General features: G+C 35.0%; 1 pseudogene; it reads right to left on the bottom strand.

Moving 5' to 3' along the window:
• Positions 1-9,205: 9,205 nt before the first annotated feature.
• On the bottom strand, positions 9,206-11,577 carry LOC120208929 (annotated as a pseudogene).
• Between the last annotated feature and the right edge of the window lie 2,476 nt (positions 11,578-14,053).

Here is a 14,053-nt window from a genome sequence, read left to right as displayed (position 1 = left end):
AGTTCAAGATGCTCTTCAAGGGTCTGAGTATCTTCATGATCTGCCATGGGAACACTGTCATTCTTCCTTAGCTTTCTTCATTCCATATAATATGGAGTAAGCATGACTTTAACAGCCACAAAATCTATACGGAATATCTTTTTCCAGGACTTGGCTATATATTTCACCTTCTTCTTGTAATTATCTTCATGATAAGCGAATTCGGATCTAGATATCTCATTTGTAACTGAGACAAACTGACGTGCCTCATACTGCCGAAGTGCTAAGAGTGGGGAATAGCCAATTCTTCCCCATAACCCAAGTAATATTACTACACCTGAATCTCTGCATCGATAAAGAATGTCACAATGAGTCAGCCAAGGGGCTCTCCATATGATGTCTTTGTCTTGGAGGTGCGTGAATACTTTTACCTATTTCTCCTTTGGAATTCCTTCTCGTCATTTTCGTGTAAGGAATTCTTCCAAAGGAGAATATATTGTACTGAATCGGTGGTAAGAGATCCCATCGGTTTTCTAGAAATGACTGTGAATCAAAACCTGCAGTAGCTGTGTGTAACCCATAAAACGTCCTCCATCGGACCTTTTACAATTGTTTAATGAGCGAAAGGTTTCAGCTAGGATTACTAGTGCAAGGTTCACTCACTTAGACAGTTGTTCAAACAATTCCACTATAGCTGGCTCGATGTATCCCAGAGTTTTTAGGAAAATAACCAAGCCATAGATACCCAGCTCAAAAAGATCGATCACCTTCCATTCATTAGAATGATTATTCATTAATTGCTTGATGTAAATCCAAGCAATTCCTTCACCTTTGCCTTTGTGTTGAATTCGGATAACGACCCACTTCTTATCAATCCCTGAAACCTTTACCAGCCTATTTTTGAAAGGCTAAATCTTAATATATTTGATGAAGACCCGATCCATTTTGATTCCTTCACAGTGTAACGGGGTGGTGTACTCCTCAATTGTGGGTCTCATGTCTTCTAGGTTGAAGGTAAAACATCCATATCCCAGATTTCAAAACTGCACAAGAGCTCAAATTAAAGGTCCGTCTACCTTGATGTAGAGAAGGTGTGCGATATCACCGTACCGTTAGCAAAACTTATGTTTTCTTTCAACTTTCCAGTTATCCCAAATATTCTGCAACTCTTGGGTATCATTCTGTTTGAGGCTGATGGAAGCGTAACTAGCCAAATCGACACATGGTTGTCTTGCAGACTGTCCCCTTTTTCCTTCTATGTTCTTTCTGACCATAGTCGTACTTCTGCATTCTTTACTTCTTGCATTATAACTCATTTGTCCATTAATCTTAACTATTCGGGTTTAAATGAACACTTTTGTAGATCAACACCTCTTTAAATGATGCAAATTATAAAAGATAGAAATAAAACAAAAAAAGGAAATAATTTAGTAAAATTGAAATAAAAATCAAAATAATAATGAAAACAAATTCCTACCCCACATGCTTTTATTCCTACCCGGACATGATCTCTATCCCGCATGCTATTTTCTCAAACAAATCCTAACCGCATAAATTTCTAATTCGCATGCTTTGAACAAAAAATAAAGCAGCAAATAAATCAAGTATCCTAGGTTTTAAAATGAAGTTTTTGGGGTGGGCTCTAATTCCTTGAAGCATTCTGGTTTGGGTTCTAAAAAAGGTATCCGAATTCTCCTTGCTGGTGCCCCCTTGGGCCTACCAGATCCTCAATCCTAAGTCCATTACAAAACTCATGTGGACCAAGTTAAACATGAGAGGATACATTCCCTTATGTCTGTACGGAAAATAAATTAACACAAAGACATAAGGTATATGAATCCTAAAGGTTACTTGCTAGGCCTATAAGGAGAATAAATTCTCACGAAGGCGTCACTTTCACCTCAACTTAAAAATAAGGTTTGGAGATCAGGAATAGAGCCTGAGATTGAATGAATTTTTCAAAAAGATGAAAACATCAAAAAACGTCAGTACAACTATTTATTTGAAAAATAAAAATCAAAGGTAAATAACAAGGATCAAACGAATAAATTATAATTTAAAATTACAACTTTTTTCTTAAAAAGACAACCGAAAATTAATTTTGGCCTAACTCACTTACCGCTCCCCAAGAGAGTCGCCAAACTGTCATAACTGTCCTTCGGGTGGGCCCAGAATCGGGTTTCGACTTAAATTTAATGTGTTAGAGCCGCAACCGATCATTTGAAATTAGGTTAACTGGATACCTTAACTTATCATTTACTTGATATGTGTTTTACCATAAATTAATCAGATTCGAGAGTCGATTACAGTCAAGCAAGGATTAACACCATTGTACTGCTCTTTCGGTACCAATTTAATTTATTGGTTGTCTTAATTGCAAAAATTTAAAAATTTAAATTTAAAATATTCTATCTGAATTACTCACCTTTGGCGAATTTTGGAATAATTTCATAAAAGAAGGAAATTAAAGTTAAACAACAACAATAAGATTAAATAAAAAAAATACAAAATAAAAAATAAAAGTAAAAACATTAAATAAAAAAATAAATATTTACAAGGATTAGATTGAAATAAATTGAGATTTACGGGTAAAAATGGCACTAAAAGTGAGCTGCAAGGAAAAATATAAGGTTAGGGAACCAAATTGCAAAAAAATAGAAAAAACTATGAATTGTGATTAAATTGAAATAATTCAAAATTCCAAGGCCAATTTGTAACAGGTGATCAAATCTAATTACACTTCAAACTACCAGGGATTGTGGAAATAATTTAAATATTTGATATTTGCAGTTTAGTCCTCCATACATATAACCCCTAAAACCCAAAATTATTTCATTTTTCACTCATCCTCAAAAACCAACTCTCAAATCCTCTCTCCAATGCTCTCCCCTCTCTCCTCAACCGGCCCAATGGCCGGTGAACAATCGATGACCGGCCGCCGCTCTAGCCACTGCCACTAGTGACCGAAAAAAGGCCAACTAACCTAAAATATTCCCCTTAACGTCCTGAGCCCCGAACTGAGGTTTGATTTTCCCAAAAAGCTCCTTACCGACTGAGTTCTAAAACGAAAGATTCAATTTTTACCTTTAGTCTGATTTCTTTTCGAGTTCCCGATGGCTTTCCTTTCCCGATGAGATCCCCAATGAACACTCAGTGTCATTTGTTGAAATAAAGTTTTTAAACTTTACTTTTCTTGCTTCCAATTTCGAATATTTTGTGCTTGGTTTTCAAATACTTGTTTTGCATTGTTTTTGGTTTTCTTTTTCGATGGTTTTTCGTGTTTTTGTTTTGTTGTTTTTTTCTTTTTTTCCTATATCCCCTGTTGATGACTCTCGGCATGGTATTTATACAGCCCTCCGACATGGTTGTTTCCGATTATCTCGGGGTCACTTTCTGTTCCTTGATTCGTGCGAGTTATTGCAATCTCCTTTTTGACGGGATTTTCTGTTCGTTAGGATGTATTTGTGTTGTTGTTGGAAAATTGTTCCCTTTCAATTTTGCCCCGAATCTGCTGCGATTCGGCTGGTTCCACGCCGGCGCATAGTCTTCACACGCCATTCGAGCCCTCTCCCGTGCGATACCTGCACTAAATGTTGGAAACCCTAGCCCCTGTTGGGTCATGTAGATGGGCTTGGGTTATTGGGCTAGATCAACTTCTCCCTTCCTAACCGAGCTTGCTTTGCTGGGTCAGACTGGCATGGCTCGATTGGGCTCCCTTACTGGACTGGATTTGGACTCTTTGGATATGAAAATGAAAAAAATAATAATAATAAGCTTAATATATATATATATATATATATATATATATATATATATTAAAAAACTATACAATATATTATATTTTCAAAATCATATAATATGTTTTCAAATATATATATTTCAAAAACTATATATATTATATGTTTTCATAATTATATAATAATATGTTTTTAAAAACTATACTATATGTTTTTAAAAATATATATATTATATGTTTTTTTAAAACTATATAATATGTTTTCAAAAACTATAATATATGTTTTTAGAAACCATACTATATATTTTCAAAACCCATATATTATTTTTTGACAAAACTATATATTATATATTATCATATATTCTATATACTATAAATATAAAAATAATGATAAAGTCTTGGACGAAAATAAGTGTCTACAAGATGATTATTTTATAATTTTTAATGATATAAGGATTTAACAAAGCAACGTCCTATGATAGGGACTATTTGTATGCTTTATAATTATAAATATAAATGGCAGTTAGTCTAATCTCTACCGAACCATTTACTTCATGGAACTTATCACCAAATTGTTAGGTAGTCGGCTAAATAGGGTTTTTATAATGTATATAACAAAGGGTATTCTTTGTTTTCAATATGTAAAGCCTTATTCAGAGAATATTTGCTTGTCTGGGAAGTGCCTTTGCCCGATGTGGGACGACCCCATCTCTCAGGGTCCCAAAGGATTGAACTGTTGAATGCAAAGCTAGATATATCGATCAGAGGTTTAGTCTCCGATTCGGTGTCTGCATCTGTCTGGTTATTCTTCTTCCTTAGATGCCATCCTATAACTTGTGATGAATCACATAGAGGTCCTTCCATCACAACATTTCTCTTGTTTGCTGATAGCACCACCATTGGCCAAGTTTCAAACAACCTGCACATTGCCAAATTTGTGTAGATATTACATATGGGATATAATGTGTATATATTAAATATTAGATATAATGATAAAATTACCGCAATATTTACACAAATTATCACTTTAGTCCCTATTCTTTTTTGGAATATTTTCCTTTAACATTTCAATTTTTGGTCAAAATATCTCATGTTGGAAGGAAACAATTAATTGGCTATCGATTAACACATATGACTGACGTGACATTTTTACATATACATAATTATTGTCGTGACATGCTTCACGTCATTGAAAATGATGACATGACATGTATCACATTATCAAAAATGATGATGTGACATATTTCATGTCATATATAATGATGACGTAACACATATCATGTCAATAATTAAGCATATATAAAAATAAAATATTAATCATTAGTCAATTAATAGTTTTCTTTCAATATGGGGTGTTTTAATCAAAAATTGAAATGTAAAAAAAATGGATTAAAGTAATCATTTGTGTAAATATTGAGGGTGATTTTATCGTTTTGCCTAAATATTCATCGCAGGAGTTGGCTGAGACATCTTTTTCCTAAAAGAAATATTGTATGAGAACATACTGGATCTGTCTGAGTTCTTGGAAGAAATGGAGATCGTAAACATTCGAAAGTCCGGCGAAATGAACTATCCCACTCAGCTTGTGGTGCTCAATGTGCTTCAATGCAACGTTCCGTTGATGATTTAGCTCTGCTTCGTGGTCTGTGAAAGAGACACCAAATGCCTATACATGATGCCTGTCTTCCTAAGTATCCCCGATACCTCGTTCGACTCTGATTGCCCTTGCACGACGAATTACAACAACGGTTGAGGAACCAGGCGTATAGTATTCGCTAGCCTCCTCAAGAACACACCTTGAAACCGATCTTTCGTGCTGGATGGTGTAAAGACAATTAACAGTCTCCTGGATAGAAGCTTGACTTCATGAACAACATCGTTGTCCACTTGTTTCGAACTGTCTAGCTCGTTAGATTTTTCCGGAAATGGAATTTTGGCTCTCAAACTTGGGTTAACGTTACTGCTATGTACCACTGCTGTTACTGATTGGTTCACAGGCTGAGGCGAAATTTGTGATTGATTATTGGTAGCAACAAGATGGCTAGAAAAAAGCGAATCCTTACCGGTTGGAGCAAAGCCAGTGAAGATTCCCACTTCTCTATGCTCAAAAAGACTGCTGAAAAAATCAATCACATGTCTGACCAAGGTCTCTTTATCTGAACAATTATTATTGATGAGGCCAGAAATTATGTTCTCCTTCTTATCTTAGTGGTGATATGGATTTTTGAAGCCAAAGAATTTCTTCCTGGTTAAGGATTTCTTTTATACTCTTCATTTAATTTTTTTTCAAAAGTCTGCAATCTATCAGATCTTGAGAATGTTATTAAAGGTTGTCTCTTTCCAAGCTTTAATCTTTCTCGTCATGAATTCAATTGCTTCAACGATCGAATCTTTCTTACTGTTCCAAGCTGTGCTAAAAATCTCTTTGAAATCTGGGTGAGTTAGCCAAAAGTCTTCAAAAAGAAAAGGTCTTCTTTCTTTATCAATATTAACAGCGAGATCCGTGTCTATCATAATGGGGTGATGGTCCGAATAGTGTCTTGGGAGGACAGTAACCTAGAATTTGGGAAACTCTCTATCATCTCATTGTTATACAGCAACTATGTAAACGTTCTTGGAGACCACCCAACCATGGAAGCTTCTCACCCAAGTAAATTTGTTTGCTGTCCACCCTGAATCAATAAGGTTGCATCTATCCCGATGCACTCTAAACTTAATAATACGATCGAGACAATCAGCATTACTTCCTTCCCTTCCTCCAAAGAAGATATATCATTGAAATCTCCAACAACACTCCACGATTTATTTTCATTTCCCGAGAGACTTTCCAGATCCATCCAAAACTCATATTTTGTTTGTTTGTGTGCGGTTGCACGTAAGCGAAAGTGATTAACCAAGAATTTTCACCCTCTTTTAACTCACAGTGAATAGATTGATCAGTATTATAAGTGATTTTGACATTCACCTCGCTCGAGTTCCATAAAAGTAAGATACCACCCCATCTCCCCCGAGTCAGAACTTCAAAGTGATTCCCGTACGTAATTTGTTTCGAATCAACTCACTAGAACCAAAAGTCATCTTTATTTCCAAAAGGCTGATAATACCAGGTTTTTCCTCTGATAATTTCCTTTCAATTTCTAATAAAAATATTATTCCTCACTCCCCTGCAATTCCAAGAAATCTTCATATTAACAACATTAAATTGATAGTTCCCCTAAACATTCGAGTGCTTCACTTTGTTGTATCGTTTGATTTGTGTTTTCAACTATCATAGTATCAATCATATGATGCTTATAGCAGCCAACCTTTCTTGTGTTCTCCTGTATTGTTTCCATAAAAGTTACCTCGCTTATTTTCGTTGTTTCGCTGCTAATGCCTTGGTTCTCGATGTCCAAGCTACAGATCTTGTCGTCATTCTTTTACTAAGCTCGTTTTTGTCCGTACTCCTTGAAGAATTTTGCTTTGCTGATATTGTCTTGTCTGCCTTGTTTTTGGGTAATCACAGTTTTCTTATTCCTTAATGTCTTCATCCCTGTGCTACTTGTCGGTTGAGTAACTTGAGTGTGATCTTTTTCTAAAGGAGAGTTGACTTGAGTTTTTCCTTCTTCTCTCATATGTTGATCCTTACAGTTATCATCAACGTCTTTATCCTCATTTATCTTCTCCTCTCTCAAGGCTTCAAATCTATTTCCTCCTTGATTTTCGTTGGATGAAATTTTCTGAATTTTATTGATATTACGCATCCCTTTCAGTTTATGTTGAACCAGCACCCAAGGTCCAAATTGACCCTCTTAATTTGCGGTTTGGTCGAGGTCGGCTTCCTTTTGTTGTTCCTATTCTTGATTCTCTTGAACCTCTGTAGTCGTTTGTGTTTCTTGTGTCCCCTCTTTCTGGATATTTTCAAGCTGTCTAGTCGGGCATTGGTCGACTTTATGTCCTACCATACCACATTTGAAGCATATCATATGTAACCCTTCGTACTCTATGTTAAATTAATCTTTCCTACTCTGACTTTTGATAACAAGGGTTTACTGAAATCAACTTCCACGCATATTCTTGCAAAACGCCCTCTTGTCGCCCAAACCGTGCGATAGTCAACTTTTAAAGGTGTACCTACCAGTTTTTCAACGTTCACCAAATCACCAGGATACCTTCATCAAAGTATTCAATGGGAAGACCCGAAATGTGTATCCAGACTGCTGTTGATGAAACACTGGCTCCGTCTGCGAAGAAATTTGATTTCCATTTCTGAATTGTTAGGTAGTGATCCATGATATTCTAAGGTCCTCCTGTTAGCACTTTGACCCTATCGTTCATACTCCGAAATTTTACCGCCCAAGGTCAATACAGTCAAAATCACTTTCAATATTTCACATCGTTGTTATCCTGCTGATTAAGGTTTTGTACGCAATGGTTTTTCCTAGTAACTTGATTATTAGTGCTTTCTTCCACGATTTTCTGATTATTTCTTTTATATCTTTGAAAATCTTTATTGTAAGTATATCGTTGCTTTCTGGTTCATCTTCCTCCCCCGATTCATACTCGTCTTCCTCCAGTCTAGTTGAGCTTTGGAATATGCCAATAAAGATGAGAGAATTTGCTACAGTTTCGCTCCGGGACGTAGGTCATGTACTCGCCTCAACTGGTTCTTCACCTTCTGATGGTCGAAATCTTTCGTTACTCTTACTTATTTTTTTCTTTTGTTTCTCCCGACTAGATCATCATCGTGATCGGCGAGTTGTCTTCATCCATGGGTAAACCAGAACTAACTGCACGACGGCTAACAAGAATAATTGCAACAGTTGCAAGAAGAGGTTTCTTGGAGTTTTTGTTACTTGAAAACGATTCTATCTCAGATTTCATTTTTTTTTTTTTGTTATAGGAGTTTTTTCTATCAACTTCATTACGGTGGAGGTTAAAATGATTAAAAGAGAATGATTACATAACTCACATATTAAATGTTTGTAATGAAATTTTTAATAATTATATTTAATTATTTAATAATTAATTGTTTATATCTATTTTAAGAAAGTAGATATTAAACATATTTTAACTATTTTTATTTCTAGATTCAAGTTTTTATTTATATTAGCTAAACATGTTTTTAAATTTTAAAAATAAAAATAAAAATAAAAACAAAAAATATTTTCTAAAACCAAATATACCTTAGAGTTTATTATAGACTTTTAAAACACATGATCAAAATCCTAAACATTTTTAAAGTTTAATACTTTCTTGGAAAACCATACAATCATTTTCATAATGAAACCTTGGTTGGGAATCTCACAAAGCTATCAAGCAAACACTTGAATGGAAATTTGAGTTAATTCATTTTTTAACCTTGATTAAGAATCTCACAAAGCTATCAACTAAAGACTGAGCTTCAGTTTGTACACAAAATGAAGCTTTAGTTGCCTTCCAATAATTTATTGTAATATGCAAACAATAAAAAGAAGAGCAAAATATCACACTATAATTGTTTAAAAAAGCAACAAAACCACAACTGATAAACTTAACAATACGCAAGCAAACCACAACAGTTAACGAAAGTTTGAACCATAACAACAAAAACTTAAAGCATATTAAAGTTGTCCAAAAAGCATAACATCCACATAAATAGTAAATCCTAAAATAAAAACTACGACAAAAATGATACCATTCTCAAATCCAACACCTCATTTCTTCTTGGCGGCAGACTTGGTGACCTTGGCACCGGTTGGGTCCTTCTTCTCAACACTCTTGATGACACCGACAGCCACAGTCTGACGCATGTCCCTAACTGCAAAGCGTCCAAGCGGTGGGTACTCAGAGAAAGTTTCCACAACCATGGGCTTGGTCGGAACCATCTTCACCATCCCCGCATCTCCGTTCTTCAAGAACTTAGGCTCCTTCTCAAGCTCCTTACCAGATCGTCGGTCAATCTTGGTCAACAGTTCAGCAAATTTGACGGCTATGTGGGAGGTATGGCAATCAAGGACTGGAGCATATCCGTTTCCAATCTGACCAGGATGGTTCATTATGATGACCTGAGAGGTGAAGTTGGCAGCTTCCTTAGCAGGATCGTCCTTTGAGTTTGAAGCAACATAACCACGTTTGAGATCCTTGACTGCAACGTTCTTAACATTGAACCCAACATTGTCACCGGGGAGAGCCTCCGGGAGGGATTCATGGTGCATCTCAACAGACTTAACTTCAGTGGTCAGACCAGTGGGACCAAAAGTCACAACCATACCGGGCTTAAGGACACCAGTCTCAACACGACCAACAGGAACAGTTCCAATACCACCAATCTTGTAGACATCCTGAAGTGGGAGACGGAGTGGTTTGTCCGAAGGCCTCTTGGGCTCATTGATCTGGTCAAGAGCCTCAAGGAGGGTGGGACCCTTGTACCAGTCAAGGTTGGTAGACCTCTCGATCATGTTGTCACCCCCAAAACCAGAGATCGGGACAAATGGGATCTTCTCAGGATTGTAGCCAACCTTCTTAAGATAAGAAGAGACTTCCTTAACAATTTCATCGTACCTTGCCTTGGAGTATTTTGGAGTTGTTGCATCCATCTACACCAAACAAGAATAAAAAAAATCAGTTCAGCTCAGTCACGAAAATAAGTTACATCCATTGACGAACAAGTTCATGATCTCACCTTGTTGCAGCAGCAAATCAATCTGCTTGACACCAAGGGTAAATGCAAGCAAAGCATGCTCACGGGTCTGACCATCCTTGGAGATACCGGCTTCAAAACCACCAGTGGTTGAGTCAATGATGAGAACGGCACAGTCAGCCTGTGAGGTACCAGTAATCATGTTCTTGATAAAGTCACGATGTCCAGGGGCATCAATAACAGTGCAGTAGTATTTGGTGGTCTCAAACTTCCACAAGGCAATATCAATGGTAATACCACGTTCACGCTCGGCCTTAAGCTTGTCAAGCACCCAGGCATACTTGAATGATCTTTTGTTCATCTCAGCAGCCTCCTTCTCGAACCTCTCAATCACACGCTTGTCAATACCACCAAGCTTGTAGATCAGGTGACCAGTGGTGGTGGATTTCCCGGAGTCGACATGGCCAATGACCACAATGTTGATGTGAATCTTTTCTTTACCCATTTTAAAACTGCAGACAGAATGAAAATCAACAACATATTCATGAAACAAATCAAAACTTGAATATATTTTAACTTCATTAACCACAATACGAATTAAACATAAAAAAACGCAATAAGAAAAACAAAGCTTACAATTATAGTAAAGTGATTCACAAGGAATAATAACAATTGATAAAGAGTGGATCTTAACTACAGTTACTGGAACTTAACCTTTCCTTTCCGATTCAAAATAATTCAGCCTAAGAGAGGATGATCGTAGACCATTTTGGTTGTATTTGCTACGATAGATAGATGGTCAAATGAACTATTTTCTCAGAAAATATATTTTGGAGTTTTAAAATCACGGAACTCCAAACAAAAACAGATCCACAAAATATAGACACATGGGGATTGAAACAAAAGAAAAATAAAATCAGATCCGATACTACACAAAAGAAAAGAATCATGAGAACAAAACGGATCAAATCAGAATCATTACATGAACAAATCAGGTAGAGGAAACCAAAATAACTTAATAAAGAAAAGCATACTAAAATCAGATAAAGAAATGAACTGAATAATCAGCTAGTAACCATTACGATGATGAGATTTTCTTCCAAAACAAAGAACATAATAAGAATAAAATGATGACTAAAAAAAGGAATGGTACCTGTAAACTAAAGAATGATGTCTTTGAGATTCGCTTGACCTAAAGCTCCCCTCGTTGCAGCAGAAGAGAGCTTCAAGAGGAAGAACACAGCTGCCTCCTTAAGCTTAAGTAGCCACGCTCTCAGCACATTTTTTGATAGGGTTTCATTCCTGACTGTCGGATTAAAGACAATCCAAGGGCCATTATCCGACATCTCACCATCAGCCATTTGAGGGGATTTCTATATTTTCTCCACGATCTGACTGTAATACCCTGACCACTTCTGCAAAATAACACGAGACCTCCTTAAACTATTAACTACCAGTTTTACCCTCCATTATTTATCCATTTTACGTGTTTCTATTTCAAATTGGTTACATTCATCTTTCTAAAACCTTAAAATTTCTCAAAACGATCGATCCGTCTTCCCCCCTCCCCCCCGCCCCCCCAAATGCTAAATTCGAACTTATAATTTCTTAGACTAAACAGATTCGAAATCGATTCCAGTTAATTTGTTAAACTAATCGAATCAAGAAAATTAAACTGGAATCATGGCAGAGACATTCAAATTTCATGGGAAAGGAAAAAATATAATTCAACCCAGAAAGTGACTTGCAAATGCTTGATGAAATGCTTACTCCAATGGATTGCGGTTTTTGTGGTTTTCGTGGATCATGTCTTTTGGTTTTGCTCTTAGCCAGATCGTCCGAGGTGTTCATGGAAGAACACACAAGAAATTATTAGAAAGGAAGCTTCTCCGAGACAAATGGAAGATAAATCATAAAAGAAAAGGAAGTAAGAGACGACGATGAGAGGATTTACCCTATGGGAATCAAAACAAGTTCCCATCCATTCTGTTTCCCCCTTGAAGATATACCATTCTTGTTTTGCTTGAATGCTAAGTGAAGTTCAATTCTTTAACGAGATAAAATGCTTAAAATTCGATTGGCGGTTAAGCATACAATATCATATCTCCAAACTAAAAACTTATCAGACTAGTTTGAATTTAAAATCCACAGCCCACAGGTTCCAAGACTTTATTTGAAAGGATTTTAAAAAATCGGTTATTGATAAGATTTTATGTAAATTGATATTCATAAAGGTTCTTTTCTAAGTTCAATATGTGAATTAGTAATTAAAGTATATGTTTTTTTCACTTTAATCTTTTGAATTATTTTTAAAATATAACGTAATTTTTTATAATAATTATTTATTATTGTCAATGTCTTTAAAATAAACACGTGGCATCATCTTATCATTAAAAACTATCGTTGCAGGAACAAACTGATTATTTGAACATCAAATTCAAAGAGAGGAGGATGTCATTACCTTCATTTGAAGTCACTCCAAGGGTGTCTCCCACTATTCCGTCCTCACTGCACCACCTAAGCCATGGCGGTCTTCAAGTAATCTTTAATTTAATTTCTAATTAGAATATATAACCATCTTTCCCTTAACACAAATTTTCTTAAAATTTAATCTTCAGGTCTTTAAAATTTTAATTTTTATATAAGTCCAATATTCTATTGTATCTTTTACACGTCCACCCTCATATACATGTGGATCTGTCACTACATAAAAACATCTATAATAATTAGATTTGAATCAAACTAAACAAACATTTTATAGTAATAAGACTAAAAATTTTACAACTATCTTCTAAGTAAAAGAAGATAAACCCCATCGATAAGAACTATTAATTTAATATGTTCAATCATATTATTTCTATAAAAGAATTGTTAGCACCAATAACTTAAAGTTTTCTCACTGAGAAAAAAGTGTTAAAGTAATGATTCTTTAAGAGAAATATTTATTTATATTCTAGCCATAATAACAAAATTACCTTCCACGTTGAACAAATGATTAGAGTGAGCAAAACTCGATTAGATTTGAAAAATCAATTTTCTTATTTTGAATTATTCTTGTCGAGTTATTCGGGTCAACTCGAATTATAAATTCGATTTTGGAACTCGAGTTGAGTTGAAATTTTGAAATTCCGAGTTACTCAAAAATAAAAAATTTGACTAAGTATTTTGATAGTTTTACGATTTAATCCCTAATTTTATTATTCATTCACTTTCTCATACAGTTTAAAGTCCATTTTCACCAAATTTGAACCATATGCTCCTAAATCATTGTAGAATACATATGTACTTTCAATTCCACCTTTTAATAACAATTTTTTTTCAATTTAGTCCCTCATTTTTTTTGTTATTTCCTTATTTTTTCAATTCATCATTTATTTTAAGTATGTTTTTTAACTAAATTTGATATATTAAATAACATTATAATGTGCAAAGAATATAATATATATACATATATCTTATATGGTTAAAGAAAGTAAAAAAATTGGAACAAATTCTTGTCATAATACTATAAATAATTATAATAATATAAATAATTATAATAAAATTTGCATAGAAATTCGAATAACTCGACTAGACTCAAAAAATTTCAAGTTAAGTTCAAGTTATAAAATACGACTCGTGAACTCGAATAACTTGAAGTTTTTTGATTCAACTCGATCGAATGCTCGCCCCTACAAATGACTACTTTGTCTTCTATCTTTGTTTGGAGTATTTTAGCCTCCAACGTTTTATTTTGA

The sequence above is a fragment of the Hibiscus syriacus genome, unplaced genomic scaffold, assembly GCF_006381635.1.
Source record: "Hibiscus syriacus cultivar Baekdansim isolate YM2019G1 unplaced genomic scaffold, ASM638163v2 tig00017808_pilon, whole genome shotgun sequence".
Taxonomy (NCBI): domain Eukaryota; kingdom Viridiplantae; phylum Streptophyta; class Magnoliopsida; order Malvales; family Malvaceae; genus Hibiscus; species Hibiscus syriacus.
The sequence above is the reverse complement of the archived record's forward strand: the minus strand, read 5'-3'. Positions and strand labels throughout refer to the sequence as shown.